Here is a 24,366-nt window from a genome sequence, read left to right as displayed (position 1 = left end):
CCACAATTAATGTTTATTAATTTCATATATAATTGAAATGTTTTTTCAGACTGGTATTGTCCTGTATTAAGAATCAAGCGAAGTAATAAAAGATAGTAAGGAAAGTGAAAAAGAATAGAAATAAGTGAATAAAGATTAAAAACAACGCTAGTGTGTCGAGTGCATTTTGTAGTAGTATTATTCAATAATCCTAATATGCGTAGACCGTACTAATTCCTACTATATTGTACTGAGATTAAACGTTCTCACTGGGAGATCAGTGGATAATTGAGTCCAATAGGATTCAGTAATAGAATGTACTGCAATACTAACTTTCATCCAATACAGAACATGCATTATGTAGTTTTCCTTTTGCTTTTCAGGAGCACCATGGCCCAGAAGTGTTTTATCCGATCGTTATTGGACTAGTCAGAGCAGAATTAAGTTCACCACAGTGCCCATGCTATATTGTACCATCTTAGTTCCCATTCATGCTCCCAATGGAACCAAAATGTTTATAAATGTCCTGCATAGTGACAAAAGATCTCCAGTGTTCTATCCATCTCCGAGTGGAAAATAAAACAGTATGGTGGCACTTCCCCTTTAAGTAAACCACTTTCCAGCTGGCTTCAGATTGTCTAGGAGTTTGAACAGGTAAGGGGGCGTTCAATGATAAATACATTTATAAAAACAATAGTAGTCTAAGGTGGACATTTACTAAGCAGTGATAAGAGCGGAGAAGTGAGCCAGTGGTGAAGTTGCCCCATCAACCAATCAGCAGCTCTGTATCATTTTGTAGATGTTACTTCAGTGCTGATTGGTTGCCATGGGCAATTTCTCCACTGGCTTACTTCTCTGCTCTTATCACTGCTTAGTAAATGTCCCCATAAGTTTCAAATGTTAAGAATATCAACAAGCAGCTGATCTCCGGAACCTCAGTAATACCCATTCCTCCTGGCTTCTTGGTAGTTCTTCTACCCAATTAGATCTGGTTACCTGCTCAACGCAATCGTTTTACTGACAAAGTTCTATATACTTAACATTGGAAACGTAGATGTACGTGAGTACTATTGTTATTAAAATAGTTTTTATTCATTTATCATTGTGCACCCCCTCATCTGTTCAAATATCCCATGGGAACGGTTTACATTTTTTAGTTTGAGAACTGTCCCATGGCAAAATTAAATGCAGGTAAATATATTTGGAAGCTAAAGGGTTAAAAGTTAATTAGTGAGAAAATGTCCCCGACCCAGTTGTGTTTAGAAACATTTCTGAGTCTAATGAGACTAAGGGGGCGATTCAGAGGTGGACGCAGCGGCCGCGTCTATCTGGTCTGCGCTCTGCACTGCATCTTCCATTTATCGGCTGAGCGGCCCAATAATTGGACAGCAGCAGGCATTCGGGGGAGTGGTGTTGCGGGGGCGTGGTGGCTGAAACAGGTGTGTCTCGCAAGCATTTTTGGGGCAGCTGCATGACATCACACACAGCCGTTATGATAAAAAAAATTGCCAGCTACGCTGGCAGGAGTTAACCTCTAATTGACACGTCTGCCATTTAATTACTTGTGCTTGGACAAGCGCTGCAGCAATCTAATCTTCTATCACTGAAAATATTTTCTGGACTTTCATAAACTTTCCTGCAATTCCCCAGTAAGATAATCAGTAAATGTGAGTACAGGTAATCTCTGCATTCTGCAACCTGTAGGGATCACAGATACAGACCCCTATCAATGTATAGGTGCCGTGAGTGGTCTTAACCCAAATCAAATTATTTGGACCAACCATGTTTAGACTAAGCAGCATGCTGCTTGTTAGTCTTAGGCTAGGTACACATTAAACAATCTGGGGATTGTGGCCGACGGCATGACATGAGATGTCGGTCGGCTGTATGCACTGAATGATCGTGCACTATATTTGTCCATGGCCGCATTCTGCTGTATGCTTTTGGGCACCGGGTCATCCAATTGGCTGTGCAGCACAGCAGAAGGAACGGATCCCTAATTTCAGCCAGTGGTAGCGTGCGGCAGCGCATACACACAATATGTTTGTTTGATCCGCCAGATTGGATGACATATCTTCTAATGTGTACCCAGTATTAGAGAGGCAGCGTGTAGGCATTTACACAGGCTACACTACACGTGCACACCCTTTTAACTTCCCCTCCATTCTCCTCCTCCTTTTCTAAGCAGCAAAGTGAGAACAGGTTAACGAGAACTGATGATTTACTGCCAAGACATTCTCTCTAGTATTTATCTCTGAGGACAGCCAAGTGGGATACACCAAGGGTGAAGAATCCGGGGCCTCCTGGCAGAATGCAATGTAAGTAGTGTCTCTTCTCCTCACCTGACTACCTCTGATTCCTGTCCTTTCCTCCACCCATGATTGTCACATCATCTGTGTGAGTCTCTTCTCCCCCTCTGTGTTTCTGTCTCTATCCATCCCTTTTTGTTAGAGATTAAGGGGCAGATTTATTAAGCCCGGTGAAGTGATAAAGTGAAAGGTGATAAAGTCCCAGCCAATCAGCTACTAACTACCATGTAACAGGCTAGGTTTGAAAAATGACAGTTAGGAGCTGACTGGCTGGAACTTTATCTCTGTCCACTTTATCACTTCACCAGGCTTAATAAATCTGCCCCTAAATAACTGGGAGAGATTTAAAAAAAAATAAGATTTTACTTACCGATAAATCTATTTCTCATAGTCCGTAGTGGATGCTGGGGACTCCGTCAGGACCATGGGACTAGCGGCTCCGCAGGAGACAGGGCACAAAAGCAAGCTTTTAGGATCACATGGTGTGTACTGGCTCCTCCCCCTATGACCCTCCTCCAAGCCTCAGTTAGGTACTGTGCCCGGACGAGCGTACACAATAAGGAAGGATCTTGAATCCCGGGTAAGACTCATACCAGCCACACCAATCACACCGTACAACTTGTGATTTGAACCCAGTTAACAGTATGATAACAATGAAGTAGCCTCTAAAAAAGATGGCTCACAACAATAATAACCCGATTTTTTGTAACAATAACTATGTACAAGTAATGCAGACAATCCGCACTTGGGATGGGTGCCCAGCATCCACTACGGACTATGAGAAATAGATTTATCGGTAAGTAAAATCTTATTTTCTCTAACGTCCTAGTGGATGCTGGGGACTCCGTCAGGACCATGGGGATTATACCAAAGCTCCCAAACGGGCGGGAGAGTGCGGATGACTCTGCAGCACCGAATGAGAGAACTCCAGGTCCTCCTCAGCCAGGGTATCAAATTTGTAGAATTTTGCAAACGTGTTTGCCCCTGACCAAGTAGCTGCTCGGCAAAGTTGTAAAGCCGAGACCCCTCGGGCAGCCGCCCAAGATGAGCCCACCTTCCTTGTGGAATGGGCATTTACAGATTTTGGCTGTGGCAGGCCTGCCACAGAATGTGCAAGCTGAATTGTACTACAAATCCAACGAGCAATAGTCTGCTTAGAAGCAGGAGCACCCAGCTTTTTGGGTGCCTACAATATAAACAGCAAGTCAGACTTTCTGACTCCAGCCGTCCTGGAATTATATATATATATATATATATATATATATATATATATATATATATATATATATATATATATATATATATATATATATATATATATATATATATTTTCAGGGCCCTGACAACGTCTAGCAACTTGGAGTCCTCCAAGTCCCTAGTAGCCGCAGGCACCACAATAGGTTGTTTCAGGTGAAACGCTGACACCACCTTAGGAAGAAACTGGGGACGAGTCCGCAGTTCTGCCCTGTCCGAATGGAAAATCAAATATGGGCTTTTGTAAGACAAAGCCGCCAATTTTGACAATCGCCTGGCCGAGGCCAGGGCCAACAGCATGGTCACTTTCCATGTGAGATATTTCAAATCCACAGATTTGAGTGGTTCAAACCAATATATGATTTGAGGAATCCCAACACTACGTTGAGATCCCACGGTGCCACTGGAGGCACACAAGGGCTGTATATGCAATACTCCCTTGACAAACGTCTGGACTTCAGAAACTGAAGCCAATTCTTTCTGGAAGAAAATCTATAGGGTCGAAACTTGAACCTTAATGGACCCCAATTTGAGGCTCATAGACACTCCTGTTTGCAGGAAGTGCAGAAATCGACCTAGTTGAAATTTTTTCGTGGGGCCTTCCTGGCCTCACCCACGCAACATATTTTTACCACATGTGGTGATAACGTTGTGCGGTCACCTCCTTCCTGGCTTTGACCAGGGTAGGTATGACCTCTTCCGGAATGCCTTTTCCCTTAGGATCCGGCGTTCAAACCGCCATGCCGTCAAACGCAGTCGCGGTAAGTCTTGGAACAGACAAGGTCCCTGCTGGAGCAGGTCCTTTCTTAAAGGCCGATGCCACGGTTCCTCTTGGAACAGACATGGTACTTGCTGAAAGCAAATCCCTTCTTAGCTCCCGAGGCCATTAGTCCTCTGTGAGCATCTCTTGAAGTTCCGGTTACCAAGTCCCTCTTGGCCAATCCGGAGCCACGAGTATAGTTCTTACTCCTCTATGTCTTATAATTCTCAATACCTTGGTTATGAGAAGCAGAGGAGGGAACACATACACCGACTGTTACACCCACGATGTTACCAGGACGTCCACAGCTATCGCCTGAAGGTCTCGTGACCTGGCGCAATACCTGTCCCATTTTTTGTTCGGGCGGGACGCCATCATGTCCACCTTTGGTCTTTCCCAACGGTTCACAATCATGCGGAAAACTTCCCGATGAAGTTCCCACTCTCCCGGGTGGAGGTCGTGCCTGCTGAGGAAGTCTGCTTCCCAGTCGTCCACTCCCGGAATGAACACTGCTGACAGTGCTATCACATGATTTTCCGCCTAGCGAAAAATCCTTGCAGTTTTGCCACTGCCCTCCTGCTTCTTGTGCCGCCCTTTCTGTTTACGTGGGCGACTGCCGTGATGTTATCCCACTGGATCAATACCGGCTGACCTTGAAGCAGAGGTCTTGCTAAGCTTAGAGCATTATAAATTTGCTCTTAGCTCCAGTATATTTATGTGGAGAGAATTCTCCAGACTTGATCACACTCCTTGTGTGACTGCTCCCCAGCCTCTCAGGCTGGCCTCCGTGGTCACCAGCATCCAATCCTGAATGCCGAATCTGCGGCCCTCTAGAAGATGAGCACTCTGTAATCACCACAGGAGAGACACCCTTGTCCTTGGATATAGGGTTATCCGCTGATGCATCTGAAGATGCGATCCGGACCATTTGTCCAGCAGATCCCACTGAAGAGTTCTTGCGTGAAATCTGCCGAATGGAAGCGCTTCGTAATAAGCCACCATTTTTACCAGGACTCTTGTGCAATGATGCACTGACACTTTTCCTGGTTTTAGGAGGATCCCGATTAGCTCGGATAACTCCCTGGCTTTCTCCTCTGGGAGAAACACCTTTTCCTGGACTGTGTCCAGAATCATCCCTAGGACCAGCAGACGTGTCGTCGGAACAACTGCGGTTTTGGAATATTTAGAATCCACCCGTGCTGTCGTAGAACTACTTGAGATAGTGCTACTCCGACCTCCAACTGTTCTCTGGACCTTGTTCTTATCAGGAGGTCGTCCATTTTCTTTGAAGACAAATCCTCCTTTCGGTCAATACCTTGGTAAGGACCCGGGGTGCCTTGGACAATCCAACGGCATCGTCTTGAAACTGATAGTGACAGTTCTGTACCACGAACCTGAGGTACCCTTGGTGAGAAAAGGCAAATTTTGGGACATGGAGGTAAGCATCCCTGATGTCCCGGGACACCATATAGTCCCCTTGTTCTTTGCTATCACTGCTCTGAGTGACTCCATCTGGATTTGAACCCTTGCAAGTGTTCAAATTTTTCAGATTTAGAATAGGTCTCACCTAGCCTTCAGTACCACCATATAGTGTGGAGTAATACCCCTTTCCTTGTTGTCGGAGGGGTAATTTTATTATCACCTGCTGGGAATACAGCTTGTGAATTGTTTTCAATACTGCCTCCCTGTCGGAGGGAGACATTGGTACAGCAGACTACAGGAACCTGCGAGGGGGGAAACCTCTCGACATTCCAATCTGTACCCCTTGGATACTACTTGTAGGATCCAGGGGTCCTGTACGGTCCCAGCGTCATGCTGAGAACTTGGTAGAAGCGGTGGAGGGCTTCTGTTCCTGGGAATGGGCTGCCTGCTGCAGTCTTCTTCCCTTTCCTCTATCCCTGGGCAGATATGACTCTTATAGGGACGAAAGGACTTAGGCTGAAAAGACGGTGTCTTTTTCTGCAGAGATGTGACTTAGGGTATAAAACGGTGGATTTTCCAGCAGTTGCCCTGGCCACCAGGTCCCATGGACCGACCCCAAATAACTCCTCCCCTTTATACGGCAATACATCTTTGTGCCGTTTGGAATCTGCATCACCTGACCACTGTCGTGTCCATAAACATCTTCTTGCAGATATGGACATCGCATTTACTCTTGATGCCAGAGTGCAAATATCCCTCTGCGCATCTCGCATATATAGAAATGCATCCTTTAAATGCTCTATAGTCAATAAAATACTGTCCCTGTCAAAGGTATCAATATTTTTAGTCAGGGAATCCGACCAAGCCACCTCAGCTCTGCACATCCAGGCTGAGGCGATCGCTGGTCGCAGTATAACACCAGCATGTGTGTGTATACTTTTTAGGATATTTTTCAGCCTCCTATCAGCTGGCTCCTTAAGTACGGCCCTATCCGTAGATGGTACCGCCACTTGTTCTGATAAGCGTGTGAGCGCCTTATCCACCCTGAGGGGTGTTTCCCACCGCGCCTTAACTTCTGGCGGGAAAGGGTATACCGCCAATAATTTTCTATTCGGGGGAAACCCACGCATCATCACACACTTCATTTAATTTATCTGATTCAGGAAAAACTACAGGTAGTTTTTTCACCTCACACATAATACCCTTTTTTGTGGTACTTGGAGTATCAGAAATATGTAACACCTCCTTCATTGCCCTTAACGTGTGGCCCTAAAAGAAAATACGTTTGTTTCTTCACCGTCGACACTGAAATCAGTGTCCGTGTCTGGGTCTGTGTCGACCGACTGAGGTAAATGGGCATTTTACAGCCCCTGACGGTGTTTGAGACGCCTGGACAGATACTAATTTGTTCGCCGGCCCTCTCATGTCGTCAACCGGCTTGCAGCGTGTTGACATTGTCACGTAATTTCCATAAATAAGCCATCCATTCCGGTGTCTACTCCCTAGAGAGTGACATCACCATTACAGGCAATTTGCTCCGCCTCCTCACCAATATTTTCCTCATACATGTCGACACACACGTACCGACATACAGCACACACATAGGGAATGCTCTGATAGAGGACAGGACCCACTAGCCCTTTGGGGAGACAGAGGGAGAGTTTGCCAGCACACACCAAAACGCTATAATTATCCAGGGACAACCTTTATATAAGTGTTCCTTTTATAGCATTTTAATATATATACATATCGCCAAATCAGTGCCCCCCCTCTCTGTTTTAACCCTGTTTCTGTAGTGCAGTGCAGGGGAGATCATGGGAGCCTTCCCACCAGCCTTTCTGTGAGGGAAAATGGCGCTGTGTGCGGAGGAGAATAGGCCCCGCCCCCTTTTCGGCGGGCTTCTTCTCCGGAGTTTTAGATATCTGGCAGGGGTTAAATACATCCACATAGCCTCAAGGGCTATATGTGATGTATTTTTCGCCATACAGGTATTATACATTGCTGCCCAGGGTGCCCCCCCCCAGCGCCCTGCACCCTCCGTGACCGCTGTGTGAAGTGTGCTGACAACAATGGCGCACAGCTGCAGTGCTGTGCGCTACCTGATGAAGACTGAGAGTCTTCTGCCGCCTGGTTCCGGACCTCTTCATCTTCAGCATCTGCAAGGGGGGTCGGCGGCGCGGCTCCGGGACGAACCCCAGGGCGAGCCCTGTGTTCCGACTCCCTCTGGAGCTATGTCCAGTAGCCTAAGAATCCAATCCATCCTGCACGCAGGTGAGTTGAAAATCTCTCCCCTAAGTCCCTCGATGCAGTGAGCCTGTTGCCAGCAGGACTCACTGAAAATAAAGAACCTAAAAACTTTTTCTAAGCAACTCTTTAAGAGAGCCACCTAGATTGCACCCTTCTCGGCCGGGCACAAAAACCTAACTGAGGCTTGGAGGAGGGTCATAGGGGGAGGAGCCAGTACACACCATGTGATCCTAAAAGCTTGCTTTTGTGCCCTGTCTCCTGCGGAGCCGCTATTCCCATGGTCCTGACGGAGTCCCCAGCATCCACTAGGACGTTAGAGAAAATAAGAATTTACTTACCGATAATTCTATTTCTCGGAGTCCGTAGTGGATGCTGGGGTTCCTGAAAGGACCATGGGGGGATAGCGGCTCCGCAGGAGACAGGGCACAAAAGTAAAGCTTTCCGATCAGGTGGTGTGCACTGGCTCCTCCCCCTATGACCCTCCTCCAAGCCAGTTAGGTACCGTGCCCGGACGAGCGTACACAATAAGGGAGGAATTTTGAATCCCGGGTAAGACTCATACCAGCCACACCAATCACACCGTACAACTTGTGATCAAAACCAGTTAACAGTATGATAACAGAGGAGCCTCTGAAAGATGGCTTCTTAACAATAACCCGAATTAGTTAACAATAACTATGTACAATTATTGCAGATAATCCGCACTTGGGATGGGCGCCCAGCATCCACTACGGACTCCGAGAAATAGAATTATCGGTAAGTAAATTCTTATTTTCTCTATCGTCCTAGTGGATGCTGGGGTTCCTGAAAGGACCATGGGGATTATACCAAAGCTCCCAAACGGGCGGGAGAGTGCGGATGACTCTGCAGCACCGAATGAGAGAACTCCAGGTCCTCCTTAGCCAGAGTATCAAATTTGTAAAATTTTACAAACGTGTTCTCCCCTGACCACGTAGCTGCTCGGCAAAGTTGTAATGCCGAGACCCCTCGGGCAGCCGCCCAAGATGAGCCCACCTTCCTTGTGGAGTGGGCCTTTACAGATTTAGGCTGTGGCAGGCCTGCCACAGAATGTGCAAGTTGGATTGTGCTACAGATCCAACGAGCAATCGTCTGCTTAGACGCAGGAGCACCCATCTTGTTGGGTGCATACAATATAAACAACGAGTCAGATTTTCTGACTCCAGCTGTCCTTGCAATATATATTTTTAATGCTCTGACAACGTCCAGTAACTTGGAGTCCTCCAAGTCACTTGTAGCCGCAGGCACTACAATAGGCTGGTTCAGATGAAATGCTGACACCACCTTAAGGAGAAAATGCGGACGAGTCCGCAGTTCTGCCCTGTCCGAATGGAAAATCAGATATGGGCTTTTGTAAGATAAAGCTGCCAGTTCTGACACTCTCCTGGCCGAAGCCAGGGCTAGTAACATGGTCACTTTCCATGTGAGATATTTTAAATCCACCTTTTTTAGTGGTTCAAACCAATGAGATTTTAGAAATTCCAAAACCACATTGAGATCCCACGGTGCCACTGGAGGCACCACAGGAGGCTGTATATGCAGCACTCCCTTAACAAAAGTCTGGACTTCAGGAACTGAAGCCAATTCTTTTTGAAAGAAAATCGACAGGGCCGAAATTTGAACCTTAATAGATCCCAATTTGAGACCCATAGACAATCCTGATTGCAGGAAATGTAGGAATCGACCCAGTTGAAATTCCTCCGTCGGAGCACTCCGATCCTCGCACCACGCAACATATCTTCGCCAAATGCGGTGATAGTGTTGCACGGTTACTTCCTTCCATGCTTTAATCAAAGTAGGAATGACTTCTTCCGGCATGCCTTTTTCCTTTAGGATCCGGCGTTCAACCGCCATGCCGTCAAACGCAGCCGCGGTAAGTCTTGAAACAGACAGGGACCCTGCTGAAGCAAGTCCCTCCTTAGAGGTAGAGGCCACGGATCTTCCGTGATCATCTCTTGAAGTTCCGGGTACCAAGTCCTTCTTGGCCAATCCGGAACCACTAGTATCGTTCTTACGCCTCTTTGCCGTATAATTCTCAATACTTTTGGTATGAGAGGCAGAGGAGGAAACACATACACCGACTGGTACACCCAAGGCGTTACCAGCGCGTCCACAGCTATTGCCTGCGGATCTCTTGACCTGGCGCAATACCTGTCCAGTTTTTTGTTGAGGCGAGACGCCATCATGTCCACCATTGGTCTTTCCCAACGGGTTACCAGCATGTGGAAGACTTCCGGATGAAGTCCCCACTCTCCCGGGTGAAGGTCGTGTCTGCTGAGGAAGTCTGCTTCCCAGTTGTCCACTCCCGGGATGAACACTGCTGACAGTGCTATCACATGATTCTCTGCCCAGCGAAGAATCCTTGCAGCTTCTGCCATTGCACTCCTGCTTCTTGTGCCGCCCTGTCTGTTCACATGGGCGACTGCCGTGATGTTGTCCGACTGGATCAACACCGGTTTTCCTTGAAGCAGAGGTTCTGCCTGGCTTAGAGCATTGTAGATTGCTCTTAGTTCCAGAATGTTTATGTGAAGAGACGTTTCCAGGCTCGTCCACACTCCCTGGAAGTTTCTTCCTTGTGTGACTGCTCCCCAGCCTCTCAGGCTGGCGTCCGTGGTCACCAGGATCCAATCCTGTATGCCGAATCTGCGGCCCTCCAATAGATGAGCACTCTGCAACCACCACAGAAGAGATACCCTTGTCCTTGGAGACAGGGTTATCCGCTGGTGCATCTGAAGATGCGACCCTGACCATTTGTCTAACAGATCCCTTTGGAAAATTCTTGCGTGGAATCTGCCGAATGGAATTGCTTCGTAAGAAGCCACCATTTTTCCCAGGACTCTTGTGCATTGATGTACAGACACCTTTCCTGGTTTTAGGAGGTTCCTGACAAGGTCGGATAACTCCTTGGCTTTTTCCTCCGGGAGAAAAACCTTTTTCTGAACCGTGTCCAGAATCATCCCTAGGAACAGCAGACGAGTTGTCGGCATTAACTGGGATTTTGGAATATTCAGAATCCACCCGTGCTGTTTTAGCACTTCTTGAGACAGTGCTAATCCCATCTCTAGCTGTTCTCTGGACCTCGCCCTTATTAGGAGATCGTCCAAGTATGGGATAATTAATATGCCTTTTCTTCGAAGAAGAATCATCTCCTCGGCCATTACCTTTGTAAAGATCCGAGGTGCCGTGGACAATCCGAACGGCAGCGTCTGAAACTGATAGTGACAGTTTTGTACAACGAACCTGAGGTACCCCTGGTGTGAGGGGTAAATTTGGAACGTGGAGATACGCATCCTTGATGTCCAAGGATACCATAAAGTCCCCCTCTTCCAGGTTCGCTATCACTGCTCTGAGTGACTCCATCTTGAACTTGAACTTCTTTATGTACAGGTTCAAGGACTTCAGATTTAGAATAGGCCTTACCGAGCCATCCGGCTTCGGTACCACAAAAAGAGTGGAATAATACCCCTTCCCTTGTTGTAGAAGAGGTACCTTGACTATCACCTGCTGAGAGTACAGCTTGTGAATGGCTTCCAAAACCGTCTCCCTTTCGGAGGGGGACGTTGGTAAAGCAGACTTCAGGAAACGGCGAGGTGGATCTGTCTCTAATTCCAACCTGTACCCTTGAGATATTATCTGCAGGATCCAGGGATCTACCTGCGAGTGAGCCCACTGCGCGCTGTAATTTTTGAGACGACCGCCCACCGTCCCCGAGTCCGCTTGAGAAGCCCCAGCGTCATGCTGAGGCTTTTGTAGAAGCCGGGGAGGGCTTCTGTTCCTGGGAAGGAGCTGCGTGTTGCTGTCTCTTCCCTCGACCTCTGCCTCGTGGCAGATATGAATAGCCCTTTGCTCTCTTATTTTTAAAGGAACGAAAGGGCTGCGGTTGAAAAGTCGGTGCCTTTTTCTGTTGGGGAGTGACTTGAGGTAGAAAAGTGGATTTCCCGGCTGTAGCCGTGGCCACCAAATCTGATAGACCGACTCCAAATAACTCCTCCCCTTTATACGGCAAAACTTCCATATGCCGTTTTGAATCCGCATCGCCTGTCCACTGTCGCGTCCATAAAGCTCTTCTGGCCGAAATGGACATAGCACTTACCCGTGATGCCAGTGTGCAGATATCCCTCTGTGCATCACGCATATAAAGAAATGCATCCTTTATTTGTTCTAACGACAGTAAAATATTGTCCCTGTCCAGGGTATCAATATTTTCAATCAGGGACTCTGACCAAACTACCCCAGCACTGCCCATCCAGGCAGTCGCTACAGCTGGTCGTAGTATAACACCTGCATGTGTGTATATACTTTTTTGGATATTTTCCATCCGCCTATCTGATGGATCTTTAAGTGCGGCCGTCTCAGGAGAGGGTAACGCCACTTGTTTAGATAAGCGTGTTAGCGCCTTGTCCACCCTAGGAGGTGTTTCCCAGCGCTCCCTAACCTCTGGCGGGAAAGGGTATAATGCCAATAATTTCTTTGAAATTATCAGCTTTTTATCAGGGGCAACCCACGCTTCATTACACACGTCATTTAATTCTTCTGATTCAGGAAAAACTATAGGTAGTTTTTTCATACCCCACATAATACCCTGTTTAGTGGTACCTGTAGTATCAGCTAAATGTAACGCCTCCTTCATTGCCAAAATCATATAACGTGTGGCCCTACTGGAAAATACGGTTGAATCGTCACCGTCACCACTGGAGTCAGTGCCTGCGTCTGGGTCTGTGTCGACCGACTGAGGCAAAGGGCGTTTCACAGCCCTTGACGGTGTTTGAGTCGCCTGGACAGGCCCTAATTGATTGTCCGGCCGCCTCATGTCGTCAAACGACTGCTTTAGCGTGTTGACACTATCCCGTAGTTCCATAAATAAAGGCATCCATTCTGGTGTCGACTCCCTAGGGGGTGACATCCTCATATTTGGCAATTGCTCCGCCTCCACACCAATATCGTCCTCATACATGTCGACACACACGTACCGACACACAGCAGACACACAGGGAATGCTCCTAACGAAGACAGGACCCACTAGCCCTTTGGGGAGACAGAGGGAGAGTTTGCCAGCACACACCAAAAGCGCTATATATATATCAGGGATAGCCTTATAATAAGTGCTCCCTTCTAGCTGCTTTGTTATATCAAAATATCGCCATAAATTTGCCCCCCCCTCTCTGTTTTACCCTGTTTCTGTAGTGCAGTGCAGGGGAGAGACTTGGGAGCCGTCCTGACCAGCGGAGCTGTGAGAGGAAATGGCGCCGTGTGCTGAGGAGATAGGCCCCGCCCCTTTTCTGGCGGGCTCGTCTCCCGCTATTTAGAAAAATCAGGCAGGGGTTAAATATCTCCATATAGCCTCTAGGGGCTATATGTGAGGTATTTTTAGCCTTTATAGGTATTCATTTGCCTCCCAGGGCGCCCCCCTCCCAGCGCCCTGCACCCTCAGTGACTGCCGTGTGAAGTGTGCTGAGAGGAAAATGGCGCACAGCTGCAGTGCTGTGCGCTACCTTTAGAAGACTGCAGGAGTCTTCAGCCGCCGATTCTGGACCTCTTCTGACTTCAGCATCTGCAAGGGGGCCGGCGGCGCGGCTCCGGTGACCATCCAGGCTGTACCTGTGATCGTCCCTCTGGAGCTTGATGTCCAGTAGCCAAGAAGCCAATCCATCCTGCACGCAGGTGAGTTGACTCCTTCTCCCCTCAGTCCCTCGCTGCAGTGATCCTGTTGCCAGCAGGAATCACTGTAAAATAAAAAACCTAGCTAAACTTTGTCTAAGCAGCTCTTTAGGAGAGCCACCTAGATTGCACCCTTCTCGGCCGGGCACAAAAATCTAACTGGAGTCTGGAGGAGGGTCATAGGGGGAGGAGCCAGTGCACACCACCTGATCTGAAAAAGCTTTACTTTTTGTGCCCTGTCTCCTGCGGAGCCGCTATTCCCCATGGTCCTTTCAGGAACCCCAGCATCCACTAGGACGATAGAGAAACTATAGGTAGTTTTTTCACACCCCACATAATACCCTGTTTAGTGGTACCAGTAGTATCAGCTAAATGTAACGCCTCCTTCATTGCCAAAATCATATAACGTGTGGCCCTACTGGAAAATACGGTTGATTCGTCACCGTCGCCACTGGAATCAGTGCCTGTGTCTGGGTCTGTGTCGACCGACTGAGGCAAAGGGCGTTTTACAGCCCCTGACGGTGTTTGAGGCGCCTGGACAGGCACTAACTGATTGTCCGGCCGTCTCATGTCGACAAACGACTGCTTTAGCGTGTTGACACTATCCCGTAATTCCATAAATAAAGGCATCCATTCTGGTGTCGACCCCCTAGGAGGTGACATCCCCATATTTGGCAATTGCTCCGCCTCCACACCAATATCGTCCTCATACATGTCGACACACACGTACCGACACACAGCAGACACACAGGGAATGCTCTTAACGAAGACAGGACCCCACTAGCCCTTTGGGGAGACAGAGGGAGAGTTTGCCAGCACACACCAAAAGCGCTATATATGACAGGGATAGCCTTATAATAAGTGCTCCCTGTATAGCTGCTTTTATAATATAATTTTTGCCACTATTTTGCCCCCCCTCTCTTGTTTTACCCTGTTTCTGTAGTGCAGTGCAGGGGAGAGACCTGGGAGCCGTCCTGACCAGCGGAGCTGTGTAAGGAAAATGGCGCTGTGTGCTGAGGAGATAGGCCCCGCCCCTTTTCCGGCGGGCTCGTCTCCCGCTCTTTAGTGTATTCTGGCAGGGGTTAAATATCTCCATATAGCCCCGGAGGCTATATGTGAGGTATTTTTTAGCCAAATAGGTTTTCATTTGCCTCCCAGGGCGCTCCCCTCCCAGCGCCCTGCACCCTCAGTGACTGCCGTGTGAAGTGTGCTGAGAGGAAAATGGCGCACAGCTGCAGTGCTGTGCGCTACCTTTAGAAGACTGAGGAGTCTTCTGCCGCCGATTCTGGACCTCTTCATGTTTCAGCATCTGCAAGGGGGCCGGCGGCGAGGCTCCGGTGACCATCCAGGCTGTACCTGTGATCGTCCCTCTGGAGCTGATATCCAGTAGCCAAGAAGCCAATCCATCCTGCACGCAGGTGAGTTCACTTCTTCTCCCCTAAGTCCCTCGTTGCAGTGATCCTGTTGCCAGCAGGACTCACTGTAAAATAAAAAACCTAAGCTAAACTTTCTCTAAGCAGCTCTTTAGGAGAGCCACCTAGATTGCACCCTTCTCGGCCGGGCACAAAAATCTAACTGGCTTGGAGGAGGGTCATAGGGGGAGGAGCCAGTGCACACCACCTGATCGGAAAGCTTTACTTTTGTGCCCTGTCTCCTGCGGAGCCGCTATCCCCCCATGGTCCTTTCAGGAACCCCAGCATCCACTAGGACGATAGAGAAAAAAGTGTTAAGTTCCATCTACACACATAGCAGGTTATTACGGTAGGAAAACCTGGCTCACTTACTTGCACGGCTATGGGGCTCAAGCAAGCACAACTGAGGTTTTCCTGCCATCCCTAACTGGATGTGCACTTTGACCTGGGTGCAATGAAAATCGCTGAAGGTCCAAGGGTACCGTGAGCCATGAATGTTTGGGAACTTATGCCATAAAGGATACAAATCACATACATACATACATACATACATACATACATACATATTTACAAGCTCATTCATCCCCTGACTTCAACATGTCAGATATAGTTTCCTGTGGCAGCTGGGTGACATCAGCTGTGTCATGCTGACCGACAGTCCCAGAGCCAATAACTGAAATGGTCAATCAGTGTGACATAGCAGTATGAAAAACAAAGGGATGGATTAAACAGAACACGCTGTTACAGTCAGGAGCACTTCCTGTAGAGAGGTGCTGAAGGCAAATATGTTACTGTGGGGTCTACAGCAGTGATTTTCAACCTTGTTTTACTCGCGGCACACCGAACAATATTTTAAAGTTGCCAAGGCGCACCATCAGTTCCCCACAGTAAAAAAAAATCCACACATACATTGGCCTACACAGAAAAAACAATCACATTGCTCCCCACATAAATCCTATTGCTCGCCACATAAATCAATCACGTTGCTCCCCACATAAATCCTTATTCTCCCCACATAAATCCTATTGTTCCCCACAGGAGAAATAACATAACAAATATTAGCCCCTGCTGGTCAGATGTCCTCCTCCCTGGCTCTCAGTGGAGGGGGTTGTTCATAGTGGAGTGCTGTGAATACTGAGCAGCAGGCGGTCGGCAGGTGTGGATGTGGGTGGGCAAGGAAAGCTGTGTATGCAGGCAGGAACTGGAAGATGTGTATGCAGGCAGGTGGGCTGGCTGGGTGGTGAGATGCAGCAGCTGTGACCTATGATATCACACCGCCACGTCTTCAAGGCATAGGTCATGGCCAGAGCACGACTGATCCTCTAAGAAGAGCCTTGGCCAACAGTTCACTCTGAAGGTGCAGGAATCTGCTCTGGCTCCGCGGCACACCTTGCAACTGGTCGCGGCACATTAGTGTGCCACGGCACACTGGTTGAAAAAGCCTGGTCTACAGTATGTACTAAGCCTTGAAAGAGATAAAGTGGACAGAGATTAAGTTCCAGCCAATCAGCGCCTGTCATTTTTCATACACAGCCTGTAAAATGGCAGTTAGGAGCTGATTGGCTGGTACTTTATCTCCGTCCACTTTATTGCTTAGTACATAGACCCCTTTATTTGAAAGATGCAACATATATTAAAATATAAAGGCAGAGATGCAATGTCCAACCTGTGCTGCTATGAACATGAAGGGCAGGATGTATTGCCACCCGAGTTGGGCGGCGGTGCGGGATGCCTGCAGAACTCAAGATTTTTTTTATTTTATTTTTTAAGAGGCAATCACTGAAAAGACAAAACCTTTAAAAAAATAAAAAAGTCCTAGTCCAGCCAGCATCCCGCACGGCCACTCAACTCGGGCGTCATTACATGCCGCCCCTTGTGTCAGATTAATCAACAAACATGTGTAGCCAAATCTGCCGCATATCCTGCTTGCCCAACAAACAAGCAGCAGCTCACCCTAGTTTTCTAGTCAGTCTGTTATACCACACACTCATTTAGCCTTGGAGAGAGAAAGTGGACAGAGATAAAGTACCAACCAACCAGCTCCTGTCATTTTTCAAACACAGCCTGTAATGTGGCAGTTAGGAGCGGATTGGCTGGTTCTTATCTGTCTACTTCATCTCTTTCCGAGGCTTTAGTACATAGACCGCTAAAACTTCTACCCTGTTCATCCCATTCTGAACCATTTGGAAAAGATTCTAGCTCTATCCCATACAACTATTAACCAATACAACATTGCCACATTACCTAAAGCTAACTTATTAGTTTAGATCAGTGCTGACATCTCTTTTAAACACCAGAAGGCAAAAGTTCAATTTCCTATACATAAAAGATCAACTAGTGAAAATGCACAAGTACGTATGAAAATGTACCAGGAATTTCTCACAACATAAATCCGTCAATAACATAGAAGATAGGAATTTAAGACTAGAAATGGTGCTAACGACTATGACAACAGGGGATAATATCTTTTAACATATACTTATACTATGGGTTTAGTGTCTCCATACACTATGTGCCCTATCCCTTGGTTGATTACATTTGTCAAGTTGAAATATTTTCTACATCACCTCTTACATTAAACATATACTAAACTTACAGTGGCAATTGCTGCTTATGTTGTGTAAGCAGAACTCAGTCATAATATAAAGGGGAAAATTAACTTAGGGGGTGGGAACAAACTAAAATAAATGCAATAGTAATGTGTTGTTCAGTGGGGACGCCAACAGGTCAGACTATGAGGCAAATGTACGAGGGGTAGCAATAAGGTTCCAGATACACAAAAAGTATTATGTTTACAAAGTGAACAATACATTTTTTCAAAGTATGCGCCAGAGGAGTCTATGCAAAGTTGCGCTCAAACCTCTTGGGGAAGCCAATGGACCAGCCTGAAGTAGGTATGTCTTCTAAATGTTGGCTAAAGGTCTCCAGTGCAGCTTCCTTGGATTTCAAACGAATCCCTCGCCCTGTGGTGTGCGGCAGATGACCAAGTTTCTAAATTAGAGGTGTCAAAATCGCAGCCCGTGGGCCACATGCAGCCCCTACCGCCTACTTTTGCAGCCCGCGGGCTGCGCGCCGAACACCTAAGGGCTAAGACGGCCTTCTGCTATTTCAAATAACAGCTCCTATATAAAAAGTAGTATTATTACTATATAGGGGAGAGAGGACCGCATTTTTATATACGAGGGTGAAGAACAGCTCCTGGCGCACACTAAAATATGGTATTATTACTATTATTATATAGGGGAGAGATGACGGCACTTTAATATATGATGGGAAATAACAGCTCCTTGCACAAACAGAAATAAGGTATTATATAGGGGAGAGAGGATCACACTTTTATAGATGAGGGGGAATAACAGCTCCTGGCACACACTGAAATATGGTAGTAGTATTATTATTATTATTATTATCATTATTATTATTACAGGTTGAGTATCCCATATCCAAATATTCCGAAATACGGAATATTCCGAAATACGGACTTTTTTGAGTGAGAGTGAGATAGTGAAACCTTTGTTTTCTGATGGCTCAATGTACACAAACTTTGTTTAATACACAAAGTTATTAAAAATATTGTATTAAATGACCTTCAGGCTGTGTGTATAAGGTGTATATGAAACATAAATGAATTGTGTGAATGTACACACACTTTGTTTAATGCACAAAGTTATAAAAAATATTGGCTAAAATTACCTTCAGGCTGTGTGTATAAGGTGTATATGAAACATAAATGCATTATGTGCTTAGATTTAGGTCCCATCACCATGATATCTCATTATGGTATGCAATTATTCCAAAATACGGAAAAATCCCATATCCAAAATACCTCTGGTCCCGAGCATTTTGGATAAGGGAGACTCAACCTGTACACAAAGTTATTAAAAATATTGTATTAAATGGCCTTCAGGCTGTGTGTATAAGGTGTATATGAAACATAAATGAATTGTGTGAATGTACACACACTTTGTTTAATGCACAAAGTTATAAAAAATATTGGCTAAAATGACCTTCAGGCTGTGTGTATAAGGTGTATATGTAACATAAATGCATTCTGTGCTTAGATTTAGGTCCCATCACCATGATATCTCATTATGGTATGCAATTATTCCAAAATATGGAAAAATCCCATATCCAAAATGCCTCTGGTCCCAAGCATTTTGGATAAGGGATACTTCAACCTGTATTATTATATAGGGGAGAGATGACCGCACTTTAATATATGAGGGGGAATAACAGCCCCTGGCACACACTGATATATGGTATTATTATTATTATTATTATTATTATTATATAGGGGAGAGGGGAACACACAGTTATATATGAGGGGGAAGAACACAGATGTCAGCTCACACGGATATGTGGTATTGTTGTTATTATTATTATATAGAGGAGAGGTACCCTCACTGTGTGCCCATCTGACCTTGAAGGACAGGAGCAGTCATCTGCGATGCAGATTCTGCGTTGAAAAGTAATTGATAGCTGTCAAGAAGGAAGGTAAAGTGGAGGGGGCTGGCATAGGTGTATCTGGCACTGTGGGGGCAAATGTTTATCTGGTAAAGTGTGGGCATGTGTGTATCTGACACTATTGGGGGCATATGCATTTCTGGCACTGCACTACTGGTGGCATATGTGTATCTGGCACTGCACTACTGAGGGCATATTTTTATCTGGCCCCCATGTGTGTATCACACACCCATTTTTTGGGCAAGCGCGCCTTCGGCGCGTGCGCACACATTACCACTAAGAAATTTTTCCTACTTGCACCACTGCATCAAAGTAAATGTTTTCTTCACGATACTTGATATCTCTTTGATTATACTTTATTGTTGGTTTTTCTAAAAAAATAATAATAATAATTTAAAATTGCATATAAGACCGTTTCTTTTTCTTGCGGCCCACACAAGACTTAGACCTTGATTATTCGGCCCAGTTGGGATTTTGAGTTTGACATGCCAGTTCTAGACACATTCATGTGCCAGAAAATCCACCACTTTCCTAGACTTCTGGGCAGGTCCATTGTCATGAGGGTGAAGCGTGAGTTCTTGGACTGCACCCGAAAATTGCTTCCAGCCATTGCAGCAGGCATTGGTTGGCATACCAGTCCCCAGTGATGCATGCTGCTGTAGGAGTCGTCTGGTAGCTACATGAGCAGTTTTGGCCACCATCTGCTTGGCCATGCTGCGTTCATGATGGAACTTCAGTGACGGAGCACCTCCAACTGGGTTTGACTGGGCTGACTGTTGTTAGGTGTCTGGTTCAAAACTGTAGATCCAGGATTCATCACCATTGATGATCTCCCAGACAAAGTTTGATGTCCGGCTGCCTGTCTTAGACTCCTGGATGATTGAATACAGAAATGTATATAGCACCTCACAGGATTTCTCTGCTCCTAAATCGTAAATCTGTTGATTACATCAGCATCCCATGGATAAAGTGGCTAGGTGCTTTCTTTAAACTACGCAATGTGGAAATCTCACGGATTCAATCTGTCTTCAGATAACTAAAATAGGTGGAGAAATAACAGCAAGCCTGATTTGTTTCTTTGGTCAAGCCTATTTTCGTTGTAAGATTGAAGCGTTTAAACTGGATCTTGTAGGGAATAGGGAGCCAGTGGAATGATTGGCAAAGAGAGTGGCTTGAAATATAAATAAATCCAGCAGAACCATAAGTAGAGACTGAGTAGGAAAAAGAGTTTTATAGGTGGAAGACTTTAGAGAAAAAGGCTGCAGTAGTCGATATAAGCGATCAGTGTACAGATGTGTCCACTTACATCTAGCCTCCCTGCTCGTTAAGCAGCCCTTCTAATCACTCCATGCTGTAGACAGATACAGGTGCGGTCGCACACAGACTTTAGGTATGCAGCATTTAATTTTAATCAGCAGAGTTTGTTGTGCATCTTATTTGCATAAGAATGCAAATAAGATACATTTTCGACCCAAAAAAACAGAACCCAACACTAACAGATGCACGGGATCTGTCAGCTCACTCACGCCAGGCATCTCCCGCTGCGTAGCATATTGAGGCAAGATGTGAGGACACATCTGTCCTCAGACATGTCCTTTGCTCCCCACATTCAATCTGTCACAAAATCATGCTACATGCATCTAAAAAACAAACCCAAAATTCGACCATACCTTACCCAAGACACTGCAAAAACTCTAATCTATGCTCTTATCTCCCACATTGGTTATTGCAATAGTCTTCTTACTGGTCTTACCAAAAAGAGACTCTCACCACTACAATCTATGCTGAATGCAGCTGCGAGGCTAATCTTCCTTGCTAGACGTTCATCGGCTGCAGATCCGCTCTGTCAGTCTGTCCCTCTACTGGTTACCTGCATTCTACCGTAGTCAATATAAAATACTTTTACTCACACACAAGGCCATTAACCAAACTACACTAATGTACATCTCTTTGCTTATCTCAAAATATCTCCCAACCTCTCCGCTGTTCACAAGATCTAAGTCTCTCATCCACACTCATTACTCGCTTCCATGCACGATTGCAGGACTTCCTTCGGACTGCACCTACTCTGTGGAATGCCCTCCCACGCACAATAAGACTCTCCCCTAGTCTCCAAGACATGTACCAGACACAGAGCCAACCGGAGTGAGCGACTGCCTGAGTAGAAAATGAAAGTGAGGGGTCACAGGCAGCGGACTATAGGAACTGCAGAGATGGTGCTGTCAGTGATGGAGAGAGAGGTGAGGAGGGGTGTAGACATGGGAAGAACCAACTGCCAACTGGAGGAGATGATGTCCTGGCCCTAATCTGGTCCTTGCCCCCTTGACCTTATCCCCCTCCCATCTACCTGGTTCCCTGCCGCTCTCCTGTTGTCTGTTCCCATCTTGCCCATCTCTTCAATCATTCCCTTTCACCAGTCACTGCCCTCTCTGCATTCAAGTATGCCTTTGTCCCCCATCCTTAAAAAGTTCACCCTTGAACCTGACACACTCTAAATACTGCCCAATTACTCTCCTCCCGCTGGCCTGCATACTGCTTGAGTGGATTGTCTACAACCACCTTACTACCTTTCTTTCATCCCACCCCTGCTTGAACCATTTCATTGTGGCTTTTGTCTCTCAACTCCACAGAAAAGGATTTCATAAAGTAAAACAATGATCTTCTTGCTGCCACATCCAAGGGCCACTACTCTCTGCTCATTCTCCTTGACCTCTCTGCTGCTTTTGACACCATGGACAACCCTCTCCTTTTGCAAATTCTTCTCTCCCTCGGTCTACATGTTGCTGCCCTCTCCTGTCTGTTCTAGTACCGCTCTGACCTTTCTTTTCTCTCTTTATACATCCTCTTTAGGTGAGATCATCAGCTCTTTTGGCCATCAATATCATCTCTATGCTGATGACCTTTAGCACTACATATTGTTTTGTTTAGTTCATACTGTTTATGTACTTTGTAAGGCACTGCGGACTCCCTGCGGCATTAAATATGGAAAATATTATTTATATAATAAGATTTTACTCACCGGTAAATCTATTTCTCGTAGTCCGTAGTGGATGCTGGGGACTCCGTAAGGACCATGGGGAATAGCGGCTCCGCAGGAGACTGGGCACAGCTAAGAAAGATTTAGGACTACCTGGTGTGCACTGGCTCCTCCCACTATGACCCTCCTCCAGACTTCAGTAAGTATACTGTGCCTGGAAGAGCTGACACAATAAGGAAGTATTTTGAATCCCGGGTAAGACTCATACCAGCCACACCAATCACACCGTATAACTCGTGATAATATACCCAGTTAACAGTATGAACACAACAGAGCCTCTCAAAGGATGGCTCAACAATAACCCTTGTAGTTAACAATAACTATATATAACTATTGCAGACAGTCCGCACTTGGGACGGGCGCCCAGCATCCACTACGGACTACGAGAAATAGATTTACCGGTGAGTAAAATCTTATTTTCTCTGACGTCCTAGTGGATGCTGGGGACTCCGTAAGGACCATGGGGATTATACCAAAGCTCCCAAACGGGCGGGAGAGTGCGGATGACTCTGCAGCACCGAATGAGAGAACTCAAGGTCCTCCTCAGCCAGGGTATCAAATTTGTAGAATTTTGCAAACGTGTTTGCCCCTGACCAAGTAGCAGCTCGGCAAAGTTGTAAAGCCGAGACCCCTCGGGAAGCCGCCCAAGAAGAGCCCACTGTCCTCGTGGAATGGGCTTTTACAGATTTAGGCTGCGGAAGGCCAGCCACCGAATGCGCAAGCTGAATTGTGCTACAAATCCAGCGAGCAATAGTCTGCTTTGAAGCAGGAGCATCCATCTTGTTTGGTGCATACAGGATAAATAGCGAGTCAGTCTTCCTGACTCCAGCCGTCCTGGAAACATAAATTTTCAAGTCCCTGACTACGTCCAGTAACTTGGAGTCCTCCAAGTCCCTAGTAGCCGCAGGCACCACGATAGGTTGGTTCAAGTGAAAAGCTGATACCACCTTAGGAAGAAACTGGGGACGAGTCCTCAATTCTGCCCTATCCATATGGAAAATCAAATAGGGGCTTTTACATGACAAAGCCGCCAATTCTGACACACGCCTTGCCGAAGCCAAGGCCAAAAGCATGACCACTTTCCACGTGAGATATTTTAAATCCACGGTTTTCAGTGGCTCAAACCAATGTGACTTTAGGAAACCCAACACCACGTTGAGGTCCCACGGTGCCACTGGAGGCACAAAAGGAGGCTGAACATGCAGCACTCCCTTGACAAATGTCTGAACTTCAGGCAGTGAAGCCAGTTCTTTTTGGAAGAAAATCGACAGAGCCGAAATCTGGACCTTAATGGAACCCAGTTTTAGGCCCATAGTCACCCCTGACTGTAGGAAGTGCAGAAATCGACCTAGCTGGAATTCCTCCGTTGGGGCCTTCCTGGCCTCACACCACGCAACATATTTTCGCCATATGCGGTGATAATGTTGTACGGTTACATCTTTTCTAGCTTTAATAAGCGTAGGAATGACTTCCTCTGGAATACCCTTTTCTTTTAGGATCCGGTGTTCAACCGCCATGCCGTTAAACGCAGCCGCGGTAAGTCTTGGAACAGACAGGGCCCCTACAGCAGCAGGTCCTGTCTGAGCGGCAGAGGCCATGGGTCCTCTGAGATTAATTCTTGAAGTTCCGGGTACCAAGACCTTCTTGGCCAATCTGGAACAATGAGAATAGTTCTTACTCCTCTTTTCTTTATTATCCTCAGTACCTTGGGTATGAGAGGAAGAGGAGGGAACACATAAACCGACCGGTACACCCACGGTGTCACTAGAGCGTCCACAGCTATCGCCTGAGGGTCTCTTGACCTGG

The 24,366-nt window shown here is 46.5% G+C and overlaps 1 protein-coding gene across 3 annotated transcripts in view; it reads right to left on the bottom strand.

Annotated features, from left to right (window-relative positions):
• NEK6 (NIMA related kinase 6) overlaps positions 1-24,366 on the bottom strand; it is a 283,568-nt gene that overhangs the window by 143,435 nt on the left and 115,767 nt on the right. Inside the window, exon 1 of one of the 3 annotated variants that reach the window (XM_063936857.1) lies at positions 1,229-1,241. The exons of the other annotated variants lie outside the window; for them this stretch is intronic. The gene's annotated coding sequence lies outside the window, so the exon portion shown is untranslated. Of the gene's footprint in view, positions 1-1,228; positions 1,242-24,366 lie in introns of those variants that run through there. 3 annotated transcript variants of the gene reach the window in all.

This window comes from Pseudophryne corroboree, chromosome 8 (genome assembly GCF_028390025.1).
Source record: "Pseudophryne corroboree isolate aPseCor3 chromosome 8, aPseCor3.hap2, whole genome shotgun sequence".
In the NCBI taxonomy this organism is placed as follows: Eukaryota; Metazoa; Chordata; class Amphibia; order Anura; family Myobatrachidae; genus Pseudophryne; species Pseudophryne corroboree.
This window is presented reverse-complemented; position numbering and strand designations above follow the sequence as displayed.